This window comes from Molossus molossus, unplaced genomic scaffold (genome assembly GCF_014108415.1).
Source record: "Molossus molossus isolate mMolMol1 unplaced genomic scaffold, mMolMol1.p scaffold_m16_p_3, whole genome shotgun sequence".
Lineage (NCBI taxonomy): Eukaryota > Metazoa > Chordata > Mammalia > Chiroptera > Molossidae > Molossus > Molossus molossus.
Window position 1 is genome coordinate 7,770,830 of NW_023425366.1, and position 17,148 is coordinate 7,787,977.

At 51.8% G+C, this 17,148-nt stretch overlaps 1 long non-coding RNA gene across 1 annotated transcript; it reads right to left on the minus strand.

Annotated features, from left to right (window-relative positions):
• Nucleotides 1-519: 519 nt before the first annotated feature.
• Nucleotides 520-4,371, minus strand: LOC118642256. The gene is made up of 4 exons (XR_004961682.1): nucleotides 4,173-4,371; nucleotides 3,782-3,930; nucleotides 2,646-2,884; nucleotides 520-1,654 (listed from the first exon to the last, which is right to left on the minus strand). It is a non-coding gene; the product is annotated as an uncharacterized LOC118642256 (long non-coding RNA).
• Between the last annotated feature and the right edge of the window lie 12,777 nt (nucleotides 4,372-17,148).

The following is a 17,148-nucleotide window of genomic DNA, read 5'->3' on the forward strand; positions in this document are numbered from 1 at the left end:
GCGAGGCGCTTCCTCAGAACCTGAACACCCTCTCTGATGGCTCCTGAGCTGTTGGCTGGGCCTCTAAAGGGGTAAAATGTCAGTGAGATACCAGAGACCCACAGCTGAGTTGTAAAGAAGCACTTTATCATACCGGTGGCAGGGGGTGCTCTCCCCAAATCCTCAGCCACCTGCCTTCTTTGTTGCCTGCTTTTAAAGGCACAAACTACAGAAAAACAAACTACAATCCCTTGGCGCCGCTTTTGCCAGCGGTAAGGGCGGCTGATCCAGAGAAGGGGGAGAGAGGAGCTTGTTACAGGTGAGGGTAACCATTAATCTCTTTTTTCTCATGGTTCCTCTCAGTTTCCTGAGGCTGTTATTAACCCCTTATCTTTATAGTCTTCTTTGGGTTTTTCAAGGCCCTTATGTTTATAAGAAAAAGAGTCTGCCTGGGTGTGTATGTGCAGTAACTGAGGGTCAGAATGGAGTTATTACATCCCTACTGGTATGATGTACAAGTGAAATCATTGACTTTTTTTCTTATTAAGGAAACTAACTCTGTCCCTGTATTATTCCTGAATTATTGGCATAGAAACAGCAGATTTCGCCTAGTGCTACACAGAGTCTTCCCTGCTTCAGGAAAGGGAGATCTAAACCTCATCTGCTTTGTACTGCTCACGCTTATACTTAGCTGGGCATATGCAAGTCCCTTGCCTTTGGGTAGTCCCCAAAGTTAACTTGGGCTGGTCCCATGTACAGTTGTCAGCGTATGGGGTCTGGGAAATTGGTTCGGAGAGGCCTAGCCCTTTATAATAAGGTGGCCTCGAATTTGGGCATAACCAGCAGTCAGCCCCTATGACCTTCCTGTGGCCTAATAAAGGTCTGGCTGACTAATGACAGTAATCTGCATGGGGTCAGATTTTCTATAGGGAAACCCTTGGTCTTGGTTAACCTTCTAAAACCTGAATGAGGGTCCCTGCTTCTTAGATAGTCCTTAGTAGTAAATATGGTTTCACAACCTCAAGATGGACAAAACTATTGATTTGTATTTAAGTAACTTGTGGTGACAGTACCACTCCCTTGGCATACATAGGTTCCTACCCCCATAGTTCCCATTCCCCTGTAGATGTCCTATAAGCCCAGGGTAGGGGCCTTTCTATATGACATCAATCTTCAGTAATGTTATCTGTGCCTATGACCTCTCATGAGATCACATAGTTTGAAACTGAATATAGGTTTTTCTATCCCCTTTGTGGTGACATTTCTTAAGACCTCCCCTAATATCCTATTTCTAAGTTCCCAGTTCCACTGGGGCCTAGATCTATAAAGATTCCCCTGTATAGTCATAATCAGAAAAATTAGAGTCCCGATAAACGCAAGAGTCTCATTTTTAAGGGATCTGGAGAGGTCTGCACCGTCCATTCTGCTTTTTCCGCCTTCAGCCAGGAGTGGTGCAGCTAGACCAGGATGCCGTTGACCTTGACAGCCATTGGTGCAGGCAGGATGACAGCGTATGGTCCCTTCCAGGCTGGAGTTCGTCCCCGGGTGGTGAATTTCTTTACCTACATTGAGTCCCCGGGCTGGAAAGGGTGCACAGGGTCCGCGGTGGGCACAGGCATGGCATCCCAGATGTGTTTATGGACAGCCTCTGGGCAGACTGCAGGGCCTGCAAGAACTGTAAGAGGGCGAGGGGAGCAGAGTGGTCCAGATTTCACCGGTTTCTAAAGTCCTGTTCATGTGCTCACCTGCCTGGAACTCTGTGGGCGGTAAGCACAATGGAGCTGCTAATTTATATTGAATCCCTTAGAGAATCCTGTGATATCTTTGCTATCAAGGCAGGGCTGTTGTCTGATCTAAGGGCCAGGAGTAGCCTAAATCTGTTCCTCCCTTTACTGCATCCCAGACTGTTAATCTATTACTAGGGGCAGGCTCTCCCCCTCAGTGTCCTATCTTCTTCCCTTCCTGAGTATTCCTCCACTGTCCCGTCTTCCTGCAATATGTATGTCCCTTTCTTTTATCCTTCCTTAACTTTTTATTTCCTCTGCATAATCCTTTCCTTTTTATTTCTTCCGTCTCCACAATCCTTCTTCAGCTTGCTGATAGACCCTCTATGACTTACACAATCCTTCTTCAACTTACACAGACCCTCTGCGACTTTTCTAGTCCCTCCCCTGACATGAACCTGAGAGCTTGTCAATCTACCCGCTGTCTGCACATCCCCCAGCTTTTCTCCTCCTCCTCCCTACTTAGACCTGCACATTCCTGCTTCCTTCCACCTTCTCCCTTTCCCTGTGACCTTACTGGACATTGCCTGCCTCTCGGGAGTTCAGTGAGCGCGGTGTAACCTAGGGGGGTAGTCTGGTGCAGCTGGCTGACTCAAGTCCGACCCAGAGCCTCTGGGACTAACAACCTCCCATCAGGCAGTGTCCATCATCCATTGATTTCCTTCATGACTTGTTTCTGCTGGGCTAGGTCATTTTCCGACCTAGTGTATGTGGTGAGTCCCCACTGGTTTTAGGGCGGCTCTGGTCTGCAGCAGATCTCTCTTGCCCCATCAGAGAGCCTGGATTAGGGCTATGAGTTCAGCCCATTGGGCTGAAGTTCCCTTATTCAAGGACTGTGACCAGATGACACCATCCAGAGTGTCTACTGCTGTCCCAGCATACCTGATTTCTTCCTGGACATAACTGCTCCCGTCCGTGAACAATACCTCATCTGATGATGGCAGTGGGTCATCCCTGAGGTCTGGTCGGCCATCTACAGTGTCGACTGCCTCCAGGTAGTCCTGCAGAGCTTTCTCCGGGTCATCATCTGGAGGCAGGCTGGCAGGATTGATGGCCAACGTCTTGTGGAACTTGAAGTGGGGGCTGGCCTGGAGTGGCAGTGGCCAGCACTTGAATGATCTCTGGAGGAGAGCACGTCTGAGTAGGGGGTGTGGGCATTCGGGCAGGACCAGAAAGGAATCAGTCACAGTATTTTTCCCAAGGTCTATAGTCCTCTTTGGAGTCCAGGGATAGGTTAGGGCCCCACTGGCTCAGTGGACACTGAGTCTGCTCCACCAGTGTCTACCAGGAGACTAACTAGTTTGTGCCCTACTATTTAGTATTATTCTGGGTTCCGGAGGGCTCAGTTGGAAGGAGCCCTAGCCCTGTCATTTTCCTGAATTAAGGACGGCTTTTTATTTGTTCCTCTACACCTGACTTTGCCCTTGTCTTTTCTGTCCTTAATCGGGACCTAGGCCTGCAGTTCTGACCCTTCCCCATGTTTCCTTTCCTAGGGTGATGCTATTCCATGTACCCTGTTTCCCTTCAGGCTGCTATTACCACCTTTGCTAATTCAGCCATTGGGCCAATAGGCCTAACAGGACAACTCGGTGAGAAGTGTCTAAGGAAGCCCTTCCCCCGGCAGTATTTGGGTCCCACCTCGGGCAGAAAAATGGGAACATTTCCTCTGACACCAGGTTTACAAAAGGACGCAGAAAAGGGGAGCGACGTCCTAACACCTATGTTTACGCTGGGCGAAGTGTTTTTTTAACTCTCTAAGAGCACGTCGCACCCATGCCTGGGATCCCTATATTCAACTCCCCAAAGTTCAGAGAAGCTTGTTGGAAACTAGCTGCCACCAAACCGCTGTGGAGGAGCAGCCCTGGCGGGCCCGGAAGGAACAGCCCCTTCTGCAGCTGGACCCCCCGCCCCCCCCCCCCCCCGCTTTGCCCCCCAGGGAACTCTGCTGCCCCGCCCCTGGCCCTGGTGAGTGCCTGCACTAACTCTGAGTCAAAGGAGCCTGTACTGGGCCATCCTACCCCAAAAGTGAGCCGCTCTAATTCACACAGGTCCTGAGGAAGCCTGGGTCTGCTGGCTTCCCCTAGTCACAGGAGCCTTAAAGAAATCAGAGCAGTGACTCAGCAGGCATTGCAGCGGGGTTCGGGCCTTCGCGTGGGCTTGCCCCATCCTGTAGGAAGAAAAGTAGCCGGCTCACAACCTCAACACAAAGACAGACAACAGCAGACAGCGAACTTCACATTCATTCACCAACCGAATCCACAACTGGATCCGAAACTAAAGTCGGGGAACGGCGTCCCGTCGGGACCGGGTGAGGCAGTTCTGGGGCGTCCCCCTGCGGAACACCGATGCAGCCCTCGATGAAACGAACAACCGAAACAAAAACAGGTGGAAAGGATGCGGTTTCCCTACCTCCACCCGTCCCCGGACGGATTTAAAAAGCTCCTGGTCAAATCGAAAGCCAATTTAAGGCGAAGGATATGGAGGCTTCCTTCACTAGTCCCAGGAGGTCCACCCCAAAGGGAGGGGGACCTCGCGGTGATCTCTCTGGGGACTCCAAATGTTGTACCCCAGGAGAATCAACCTCACTCGGCACAAAGTAATTTTGAATATTAGGAGCTTTATTACCTGCGCAGGGACTGCAGCCCAGAGCTCAGGGGGAGGGTTGCTTATATAGGACAGTGGTCATTCAAGAGTTTAGCAGAGCAAGCGAGCTACCGGTACAGAAGCTGATATCAGCAGTTAGCAGCTGCACAATTTGTTTATTTTATATTTCTGAACATTTCCTAGACCCCAGCCCTGAATGTCTCATTGCCCTATCTGGCATCTCCTGACTGGTTAAGCTCATGGTCAACACCCTTGTGGTCTTGGCTGATGCATACCTTCCTGTTCAAGAGTTTTTGCAAAAACAACTCGGGGTCAAGGATAGGACAAGGTCCTTCTTCTAGGGGATGGAGAATTACTGGGTTATAACACCAAGGACCCCTGAGATGCCCACTAACTCCCCTCACTGCACCATCCTCCCTGAGCAAAGACGTTACAGTAACATCTCTGCATTTGCTTCACGACAATGAGGGCAGTGGTGTCCTCAGATGCTTAGATAATTATCTTTTCGCTACAAAATAAAGGTGATTAAAAAAAACAACAATGCCAGTCCTTTATTTCTCCCGCGGGTTCCTGTGCTGTCCGCAGGGAAGGACCAGGCAGAGGTGGCGATGGACGGTGCTGCTTCCAGAGGGGACCCGGGATCCCTTGGCCTTGCTGGGCGCAAGCAGAGCAGTGGGGTCCCCTGGACTCACCGGGGTGACCACTTTGGCTTTCACTTGACTTGCCCACACGCGATGGGCCTCCAGGAAAAACAACAGACAGCCTGGCTGGTGTGGCTCAGTGGTTGAGCGTGATCCACGCTCCAAGAGGTCGCCAGTTCCGTTCCCGGTCAGGGCACGTGCCCAGGTTGTGGGCCCAATAGCCAGTGGGAGGCGTGCAGGAGGCGGCCAACCGATGTTCTCTCTCATCGATGTTTCCATCACTCTCTCCCTCTCCCTTCTTCTCTCTCTAAAATCAATAAAGATCAAACATTAAAAAGAAAAACCACAGACAGACAGCAGCCTCGAGGACTCCACTTAGCCGGGAAATCGCTTCTGGTCGGCCCTGGTGCTTCCCGCCCGAGTCCATCTCAGGGACCAGGGGGCTCATGCAGCTCAGCACCTCTCTGTGGCCCCTCCTCCGCCTTCGGGGCCCCTCCTCCGCCTTCTCCCCATCCTCCTCTCCAATCGCACCCAGAAGTTCAGGGTTCCTCAGTGCCTGACCACCCCGCAGCAGCTGTCCTTACCCCTTCCGACTTGTCGCAAACCGAGTGCCCAGCGCCTGCTGGCAACCGGGGGAGGTGACCCGCTCCAGGATCGCTGGGGTGGTTGGTGAAGGTCGTGGAGACGGGTGAACTGGACACGTGGCCTGGGAAACCAGCCATCCTGAGCACCTGGAGAGGATGCGCTCTGCGGGTCAGGGACCGCACATGGGGGTGGGGTGTTCGCTGGCGATCCCTACTCAGACTGGGTGACTTTTCCAACCTGCCCAAGCTCTCCATGCCAAGGGGACTTGAGCTCCCTCATCCAAGGCCATGGGGAGCCTACAAGGACTCTCCCTGGAGAACAAAGCCTAGCCAGGTGTCAATCACCTGCCTGGGGCCCAGCAATCAGGACCCCTTTAGAATTCCCCTATGGAGATGATTGCGAATACACGAATACACGTGGGGCCCCCAGAGTTTTCGAGAACTTATTGTGGGACCATCCATTTTCTAGTGATACAGAAATAGGGAACACAAACAAGGGTACCCTTAAAGGTCTAGCTTTTTTCATTCCAAAACCTGGAGTTACAGAACAACATTCCTTCATTTCATTAGCTTAATGGATATATTTCTTTGGGGATTTAAAATGATACAGTAAGCGCGGCCAGTGTGGCTCAGTGCTTGGGCATGGACCCCTGCACCAAGAGGTTGCCATCCAGATTCCCGGTCAGGGCACATGCCCAGGCTCTGGGCCCAGTCCACAGGGAGGCATGGAAGGGAGCCAATGGATTTTCTCTCATAGGTGTTTCTGTCTCTCCACCTTGTCACTTCCCTTCCCGCTTAAAAAAAAAAAAAAAATCAATGAATAAAAGAACAAACAAACAAAAAAACAGAGTAGCTTAAAAAATGTAATTATACACTAAAACCTCAATATAATGAACTAATTTGGACAACGGGGTGTCTATTAAAGTGGAAAATATGTTATGTAAAGAAAAATAGGCTTTCTGAATGCAAGTGTTAAAAAAATTGGGAATTACTTTATCAGTTCTTACTTATGTAGACATGTAGTGTAATTAGAATTGTGTATGAAAAGTTTAATTACACAGAACACTTTTCTGTGTACTGTGGTCATTTTAAATTCCTACTGAATGGGTCCAGGAGAACCTGCCTTCACCAGTCACCCCGACTAAACAAATGCACCCGCCTGAGCATGGCCTCCCTCAGGTCATTACACCCCACCCCAGGGCTCAAACCTGCTGCTGAGTCACTCCAGGACCATAGATCCAATCACCGCTGGTGCCAGGCGCTGTGATCCCCTGAGAACCATTTGCAGGACACTGATCAGTGTGTAGGAGCAGTAACTCTTGAATTTAAATATATAGACTACAGTTGTAGGAATGTAATATTTATTATTGTTCATCAAACAATAGTGTTTTTTTCCAACATATGTCCTATTCACTGGAATTTGTTAAAAATAACACTGAATGAATAACAAAAAAATAACCTGTTAACTTAGCTATAAGCAAATCTTGGTAAAAGGTATTTTAAAATTAATGAGGTGTTAACTTTCACATATGCTATAGGGACTGGAAAATTCTCTGTTAAACTGAGATCAACAAAATCTACAAAATAACTTTACTGTATTATTGAAATTTGTTATTTTACACCTTTGCTAGCCCTTAGTTTTGACTGCAAGCATGCTAATCTTGTGGGCATACTGTGTGTGTGTGTTGGGGAGAGATGTTGCTTTTCTGTGTGTGTGTGTGTGTGTGTGTGTGTGCTTTATGTAATAGACTGTCATTCGTCTTGTGTTTCAAGAATATGTGCTTTGTCGACCATCAACTAGAACAGACTGCTGTAAACATAGCTTGGTATATATGAACCATATGATAAGCACAAACCAAAAATCAGCCAGAGATATACAAGAAATAAGGAGACAAACACCACACTACAGAAAATCATCAACATATGAGACCGGGGCTGGAGAAGGACAAGGGGCTGCCTCAGGTCTTTAGGTGACCCCAGGTCATACTGCCATGGACTTGAGCAAACCTCCCCTCCCTGTGGTGGGCATGGGCATGGCCAGGTGTCTCTGGGCTAATGACAAAGGAACTTTATTTCTGGGCCTGAATCAAGGTCAGAATTTAATCTGGGCAAATCTTGGAGTGTGAGAGGGTGAGACAGGAATCAGTATGAAACATAAAGTCTTTCTCTTGAATAATTTTCCTTCTTAGTCTAATAAGCAGCTGCATTCGGTGTTTAGTTTCAGCATCCTCTCCACCCTCCAGCCTCAGCACCACCGCCATTCCCAGGCCCTGACCCATCAGACTGGACGCCTTGACCTCTGGGCTCCATCAGAGCCCCTTGGGGACTGGAGAAACTCCTCTCTCCTGTCCCAGGGTTCCTGAGTGAAGAAAATTCACACATGCAAAAGAGATGCAAATGCCTTTATTAAAATCATTGATCTAGTCCTGGAAGCCAAGACATGGAAGAAAGGAAAGATGCCAACTGTCAAGGTGAAGTGTGGACAGAAATTTTTCTTCTTTCTTGTTCTAGCCTCATCCAGAAATCATAATCAACATAAAACAAATATTCACAAAATATCCTGAAAACCAAAAACAAAACTTTAAATATTTACCTATGTTATTAAGGAACTCTAGATTTATTTTTCTAAGCTTGTTCAGAGAAAGAGATTATTGTAAGTTAGCAAGTAAATGTGGGATTTGCTGGCATTGTTGTATTTCTTTTTATTGTTTTTAGGAACAAAAATGGAATACATTTCAATAATGTACATTCGCCATAGAAAAATTTATTGGGAGACAGGAAATAACTTGCCACTTACACTTTGGTCAGAAACTCAGGTGTGACTCTCAGAACCTTAGAGCAAGGTGTGTCCCAAACACAGACACAAGCAGAAATGAGAACACACAGATCCCTGGCTTCCACACAGCTGCCTTTGCAGAATCAAGAAGCTCCTGGCAAACATCAGAATGTGGGGTCGGTCAAAAGTGTTCGTGGGGAATGTGTGCGTGGAGGAATCTTCCTGAATGACTGTGGAAGGGCAGATGCTGCCTGTGTCCTGAGAGGCAAGATGGCAACACCCGGTTCAGGAGAAACCACAGGCCCCAGTGGAGTCTCCCTGGCTGAAGCCACCAGACTTCACATCTAACCAACTGCAGTCGGAGCCTCTCCCAGGAGTGCCATGTTCACCAGCCTGTGACTGCCCCAGATCAACTTCTAGTGAGGTGATCTGCCAGACAGGACCCTGTTGCCCTTCCCCCACAGAAAGGCTCCCTTGCCTGACCCCTGCCTTTTGTCCTTTGGCTTTTAACTTCCTGGCCCCGCCCAGTTTGTGCCTACAACACCTTCCATTGTGTTCCCTCCTCTGAGCAGCTCTCTGTTGAGTAGATGAGATGCTGCCTGGTTCATGGAAAATTCAATAGAGCCGGTCTTTACTTTTCCTTGGATGAATCTTTGTTCTTTAACAACTAAATAAATCGATGTGTATACTTTTCTTTGGTGTCATTCTGCCTGTGGGTATATTCCCAGATCAATCCTCCCCCAGGGGACTGTTTCATGTGGTGAAGGTGGTAAGTGGCCATCAGAGTGTCCACTTTGGGGCAGCAGACAGGTGAAGCCTGCAAGGCTCATCAGAGGTTCGTCTGCCAGCACCGGAAGCAACAGATGAGTGGACATCCAAAGTTATCTTAGAACTTTGCAATTGACTTTAAAATAGGAACAAGTGAGGTATAAACTTTGATCACTTAATCTGAATGTCAGATGTATGCACACAAAACAATGTCACATATTACAAGACTGAAACACAAACACACACGAACAAAGCTGGGCCCAATGGAAGAACTGCAAGAGAAGAAAGGAGGGAGAGAGAGTGAATCTTTAATAAGGGAATGTACCTGATTACAGGAAACAGAATAGAGCCTTTTGAAACAAACAAACAAACAAACAAAAAACACCTGAGAGTTTGGCATTGACTGAATGTATCTGCCCACTAGCTATGAAAGCCATGGCATATTTGAAGTCTTGCTTTGATTCACAAATCCAGTGCAGAGAAAAATAAACATTACAATTGTCCCTAAGGTCTGGATTCTCCCTTCCCTGCTCTCCCCCAGTGACTCCTTTAGCCATTTCCCAGCTGAGAGGACCTGCAGCTCACTGAAGCCCCAGAGTTAAGGAGCTTGATCATCTTGCCAGGATCTAAGCTGTCAGAGACTCACCTTGAAAACCGACATTCCTCTGGGCACGCAGAGAACACACGTGAGAAGTGCGTGTGCCTGGAGCTGTGTCCCACTAGCAGAGGCTTTCCAGGGAATAGAAACCGCCAGGGGGACCCTCCTTCTCCTCCCTGCCGCTTCGCAATGGATGCACCCAGGGAAACCCTGGCATTCCCGGGCTCCTCCCACAGTGCTGGAATAGCCCCCTCCACGAAAGAGGCCGGGTAGCAATTTGCAATGCAAATGAGAGTCAGTCTCCGGTGAGTGGGCTCTCCCTTCCCAGGGCGGGTCCCAGAGAGACAGGAAAAAGGTCCTGAAGCCACCGGACAGAATCCTTCGCCTCTTCTCCACCTGCTCAGGAGGCTGCATCCATGGAATCGCACCCACTCACCGTGGAATACGTGCCTCGGGTGGGACGGTCCAGAGCCCACCATGCCCCCGGGCCTGGAGCAGCACCGAGAACCGGCCTGGGCCTGGGCCACGGACAACTTCCCTGCGCTGTGCCGCCCCAGCTGCGTACCCGGCCGCCTGCGCGGGGAACCGAGCTGCGGTGCGCGCGGGCCGCTGCGCCCTGCTTGTCCCTGGGCCGCCGGGGATCCCGGAGCTGACAGCGGCCAGCAGCGCGGCCCAGACCCGCGCGTCCACGACCGTGGGCACTTGCAGGAGAGGCCGATGTGACAGACCGCAACGCCCAGCAGTTCCTGAAGCAGCCAGGAGATGCCAGCACCGGCTGTGATGGGGAGACAGAGGCTCCCGGCGCCTCGCTGAGTCCAAGCCGCCCCCGCCAACGGCTGGAAACCCAGGCTTAACCCTCCAGGAGCCCGGACAGAAGGCCGCCCGCCCTGCTCCAGGGGCCCCGCACGTCCCAGGAGGAGTCCCGAGACTGCCCTGCAGAGCAGCCGGCCTGCCCCTGCCTCTCCCCACCGACTCACAGACTCTTCCAGGACAAACTCCTCTCTGAATGGAGTCAATAAAGTGCCGAGTTCCTCGGCTTTTGCATACAGGTACCATTGTCTCTGTTCTCTTCTTGAATCTGTACCTTCATTGCACCATTAAACCCTTTCCCCCTCCTCCCCGAGCTCCTGATTCTCACCAGGGGCAGCGGGACTGCAAGATGCAGAGGTGGCCCTGGGGCGGGGAGGGGAGAGAAGCCCTGGGTGTTATGGGGGAGGGGAGGGACCTTCAGGGTCACACACCGGGAGGTGAGTTGTCTGAATGTGCCCGGAGCACCCCCGGGCAGGGTACAGAGACCCGCTGTCTACAACCCCCAAAGAATCAGAGTTGCCTCCGGGAGAGGCCGTCGCCTCTGCAACCTCCTTTGGCCCCATCACCTCGCTCCAGGACCAGCGACTGGTGTCTGAGACCTTGAGGCCCTTTGGAGAGACCTCCTGCTCAGACAGCCGCCACCGCTCGTCCTAGGGCAGTAGATCCCAAGCGCTGTGGGCCAGAACAGGCTGGCCACCACGGACCCCTGAGATGTCCACTGAGTCCCCTCACGGCACCATCCTCCCTGAGCCAACGACCTTCCGGTCACATTTCTGCATTTGCTCCTTGAGGATATAGGCAGATGTGTCCTTAGATTCTTAGATAATTTTCCTTCTGCGACAGAACAAAGGTGCCCCAAACACTGCCAGTCCCTTCTTCCTCCCTTCCTTCCTGCTCTGTCCGTGGGGGAGGCCCAGGCAGAGGTGGGCGTGGGCGGTGCTGCTTCCAGCGGGGACCCGGGGTCGCTTGGCCTTGCTGGGCTCCAGCGGGGCATTGGGGACCCCTGTACTCACAGTGGTGACCAGCTTGGCTTTACACCTCACTTGCCCCCACACGCGATGGGCCTCCAAGAACAACAGACAGGCAGCAGCCCCAGGACTCCACTGAGCCAGGGAAGCGCTCCTGCTCCGGAACCCTGGCCCTGGCCTTCTGGTCCCTGGACCATCTCAGGGCCCCTCGGGGCGCAGGCATCTGAACGCGGCTCTTTGGCGCCTCCTCCGCCTTCTCCCGGCCTCCTCTCCAATCGCACCCAGAAGGGCAGGGTCCCTCAGGGGCTGACCACCCCGCAGCAGCTGTCCTTACCCCTCCGACTCTCCGCTAGCCCTTCGCCCAGCGCCTGCTCCTAACCCGTGGAGGTGGCCCGCTGCAGGGTCCCTGGGGTGGTAGGGAAGGTGGCGGAGACCTTCCTGCCTGGAGAGGATGCGCTCTGCGGCTCCGGGACCCCACAGGGGTGGGGTGTTCGCTGGCGATCCCTACTGGGACTGGGTGACTTTTCCAACCTGCCCCAGGCCTCCATGCCAAGGGGACTTGAGCTCCCTCATCAAGGCCATCGGGGAGCCTACAGGGAGCTCTCCCTGGACAACGAAGCCCAGCCAGGGGTCAATCACCGGGGCAGGCGCAGCAAGCAGGACCGCCTTAGAATTCCCCCAGGAGTGATGCGAATACACGTGGGCCCAGTGTTTCTGAGAAGCTCTTGCGGGACCATCCGTTTCTAGTGATAGAGAACTGGGGAAAGCAGACAGGGTCCCCTTAGGGACCGAGCTTCTCTCATCCCACATCCTGTAGTCATAGAACAATGTCCTCTCATTTCATTAGTCCAAGGATGCATTTCTTTTGGGATTAAAATGCAATGAAACCTCGGTACAACGGAGTGATTGGGACGAGGGGTTGTCTGTTAAAACCAAATGTACGCCCCTGCCGGTTTGGCTCTCAGGTAGAGCATCTGCCCGCGGAGCAATGAGTCCCGGGTTTGATGCAGGCCAAGGGCACTACCGCGGTGGCTGTTTGTCCCCTGCCCTGGTCTGGGTCCTGCCTGAAGCAACCAGCGGATGTATCCCTTCACCTGGGCAACCAGTCCATGTGTCCCTCTCACGATGCTGTTTCTCTCTCTCTCTCTTCCACTCTGTCCGAAGATAAACAGAAAAATATCCTCGAGTGAGGATTAAAACCAAAACAAAACAAAAAAAAACCAAATACGTATTGTACAATAAAACAGGTTTTCTGAATGCGTGTGTTAAGAAATTTGACAACTTGGTTTACCAGTTTTAATTTATGTAGATAGACACTTTTGTGTAGTTAGAATTTAGTATGTATAAAAAGCTTAATTTCACAGAAAAGTTTTCTGTGTGTATTACACTCATTTTTAATTTATACTGAATGGGTCTAGGAAGTACCTTCCTTCACCAGTCCCCACCAGTGACCAAATGCCCCCGCTGGGGCGTGGCCTCGCCAGGAGTCAGAACACCCCACCCCAGGGCCTCAACCTGCTTGGGAAGGTCACTCCAGGACAGCAGATCCAATCACCGCTGGCGCCAAGCAGTGTGATCAATTTGGGGAACATTGAACATTGTGTAGAAGCATGTGGAGACTCTTCGATTTAGATAGTACACTATAGTTTTAGATACAGAACATTTTTTTTTGTTGGCGAAATTACTAGTGCTTTTTCCAACATATGTCCTATTACCTAAAATTTGTTAAAAATAACCCTGAATGGCTTGGCAGTTGTGTCTCAGTGGTTGAGCCTCCACAATGCACCAAGAGGTTGCTGGTTCAATTCCTGGTCAGGGCACATGCCCAGGTTGTGGGCCCAATCCCCAGTGTGGGGCATGCAGGGGGCAGCCAACTGATGTTCGCTTTAATCGATATTTCTATCCCTGTCTCTCCCTCTCCCTTCCTCTCTCTCTAAAATCAATAAAGAAAAAAAAGTGCTTAAAACATAAAATAAAATAAAATACCCTTTCACCCAAGTTAAGGGCACCCTTGTGGACAGATGTCACCCTGGTCACCGCCCTCAATGGGTCTGGGACACCGGTGCCCTCACTGCAGTACTGAGACCTCTTTACCAGGTCCTGCTGATCTGGTGGGTTCCTGTTTTCTGCTGTACCCTTTCTTCTGCCCCCAGATGTCCAGACATCTGAGACCCGGATCTCCCAGACATGCCCACTCCCCCACTCCCTACCCCAGTGAGAAGCAGGAGCCTGCCACCTACGCCCAGCTGGTCTGTGGGGAGTCACCCTCCTACACTTCCTCTTCTTCAGGCCACGAAGAGGAAGCAGAGCCGGGGGACGAGCTGTAACAGGAAGTGGGTGAGCACAGATGAATGTGTGCTAGTTGGAAACCAGGAGTCAGACCAGGGGAAACAAGCTTGATGAGAAACCACCAAGCCATTACTTTCAGACCCCTCAGGGGCTGGCTGCCTGCTGGTGTGGAATCCAGAGGATCACTGAGTGGACTTTTGTCACCTGCCCCCAGCCTCGGGGAGCTCAGGGGCCTCCTCCACTGGGGAGCTCTGGAGATATCCCCCCTCCCTGCCCATTACTCACACCCCAGAGGTCAGGGGCCTCCTCCACTGGGGAGCTCTGGAGATATCCCACCCCACCCCCCATTACTCACACCCCAGAGGTCAGGGACCTCCTCCACTGGGGAGCTCTGGAGATATCCCGCCGCCCCCATTACTCATAGCCCAGAGGAGATGTGCCCACCTGGCATGTGGTTTCAGAGGAATCAGAACACCTCCCAGCCTGAAAGCCCACCAGCTAGAGCCTCCTCTGGGCTCTTCATCTCCCTTTCCAGAGGCTGTGGTGAAAGGGGAGAGGGCACAGGCTACCCCACAGGGGCCCTCGGGGCAGGGCAGAGTCGGCCTAGGGTGTGCTGGGCCAGGCAGGCAGGACCATCGGGCCCTGGGGGCCTTGCTCAGGAGGACAGCAAACGGAAGAGGTCCTCAGACTGCAATCACACGTGCTGACATTCCACATGGACACAGTGAGGGAGCAGGACAGCCCTTGAGCAGCCCATGGTCTGAGGTCTTCATTGATCACAGCACAGAGGGAAACAAAGCGCAGTGGCCTGGTGGTGGCTTCTCCCTCACACTGCTTCTTCCTCAGGGCTGGCTGAGTCTGCAGGCGGGGGCCTGTGGGAGAGGGCACAGGAGACCACTGGGAAATACAGGTGCCGGAAATGCGCCTCCCAGGTCAGCTGGGAGGGTCCTGACCTCGAACAGTCTATGAGAGGCCCCACTGCATGCCAGATCAGATCAGAATGTGTGTGTTTACCTTTTAGCTAAGACAGCAAGGTCATGACAAATAGCCTTGGGAAGGTAATGCTTCATCAGCAAAACTGGTTTGCATATTGCCTCTGCCTTTTCCTAGCTGGGTAACTGGGCAACTGGAACTCTCTGAGCAAACTTTTCTCATGAGCAAATGGGTAATTCCAGCTGACTAGTTGGGCGGTGAGGACGAAATCAAGTCAGATAACCTACCCAAGGCTGCGATTAAAATGCCTGGGACTTTAACAGACCTTCAGCAAATGGTAGCTTTTACTGTTCTTTGGGACAGACTTTAGAAAATGTCGTACTGGGGGAATTGTATAGACAGACGCAGGAAGGCTCAGATATACGTCAGCCCCTCACTGCTCTGAAGAACACGGGTGACAAGGTCAGAGTCCTGGGAAGGGTGGGAAAGAGGGTCTTGTGAGCACAGGCACCTGAGATTCCAAAGAGAAGGATCTGCCCCCCCGTGGTGAGAAGGAGAAGCCATTTGGGTGGAGTCCAGAGCCCAATCCTTTCCTTCCTTCCCTGACATGGCAAACACCCAGGTGAAGGGCACGGGCCCGTGGCCCCCCAAGTCAAGGCCAGTTGCTTTGAAGAGGGCGAGGAGGACGTGAGGAGGGAGCGCACTGGAGAGACAGGTCTGCAGCGAGCTCAGAACGGGGCCTCCAGCACAGCAAAGGGGAGCAGCTGTCCCTCCACCAGCTGGAGCCCAAAGGGCCATGATCCCTGGAGACATGGTCAGGCTCTCCCCACCAGCCTCATGCAACATCATTACTCTCTGCATGCAAGGAAGCCTGTTCACCTTCTCGGCACCGCTTCACCTTCACCTGTTGTAAGGTGTCAGCGAGATAACCAGAGACGCGCAGCTGAATTGTAAAGGAGCACTTTATTACACCGGCGGGCTTGGGGGGGGGGGCTCTCCCCAATCCTTAGCAACCTGCCCTCTTTTTTACTTGCTTTTAAGGGCACAAACTACAAAAAGAAAAAAAAAAACTACATTCTCTTGGCGCCACTTTTGGCACCGTTAAGGGGGGTGATACAGAGAAGGAGGAGGGAGGAGCTGATTAGAGGTGAGGGCAACCATTAATCTCTTTTTTTCTCATGGTTCCTCTGAGTCTCCCGAGGCTATTATTAACCCCTTACCTTTATAGTTTTCTTTGGGTTTCTCAAGGCCCTTATGTTTACAAGAAAGAGTCTGCCAGGGTGTGTACGTGCAGTAACTGAGGGTCAGAATGGTTATTACACACTTACCAGGAGCTTCCTGAGGGAGCTCCATCCTCCCTTCCTGTCGATTCAGAGGACCCCAGAACCGTGGCGTGGCAGGGGCCTTGGAGGTGACCAAATCCCTCACTTTGTAGAGAAGGACACGTGGCTCTAGGTCAGGAGACTTTCCCAGCCACACACCTACGCGATGGCACAGCCCAGACTTGAACGCAGTACTTTCTTGTACTCCATGATGCTGCACGTGGGCGCTGGCCCTGCCGCCTTGGGGACATGGGATCATTGCCACCGTGTGCTGCAGTGAATGAAGCCTGGGGTCAGACAGGCCCGGGGTCCAGCAGGCTCTAATAACCAGTGATCTTGCAGAAGCTGCTGGACATCACGGAACCCCAGCCTCATCATCGTGAGTTAACGTCGTCATCTTCCCAGGTCACCTTGGGGATGAAATGAGACAGCAGGAAACACGCCTGTGTGTGCCCTGCACCTGAGGTACTCAGTGCTCGCTCTCATCATCATTGTCACTCAGCCCCAGGTTGCTGCAGGGAGCCGAAGGGTCTAGGGACCTGGGGAATGAGGACCTTGTGGGGGGGAAACCATGAAGGCCATTGACTTCCCGTCTTGGGTCATTCTGTCTGAGGTCGCGAAACTCAAGATCACATGAGGAGCGAGGTCAGAGGTGAGCAGAACAGAGCTCAGACCTTTATGTCCCTCTTGCTGTTTTCTCAAGGTTTCTTCAAGCACTTGACCTTCTCACACAGGGGCTCCGGGCCAGCAGGAGCGGACAGTGACTGGCACCGTGCAGCAGAGCCTCCTGCAAGGGAAGCAGAGCCCCGGCTGAGTGTCCTTGTTGGGACAGGAACCCCAAACTTTAAATAGAAATAAAGGAGGAAGAAAGAAAAGAAGAAACAAGCGGGAAAGCAATTAACCCTGAAAATGATCCAATATGGAATTACAGCAGCTGACCTTTGTCCACAGCCATAGAGTTCGCAGAACAAACCGAAGCTACTGCAGAGCCCATGGTGGAATTCCAGAGGCTGCTCTACTGAGCAAGGTACATGGTCACGCAGGCTTTTGACTTATCAGAATCTTAAATTTATCTACTCAAAGTACAACAAG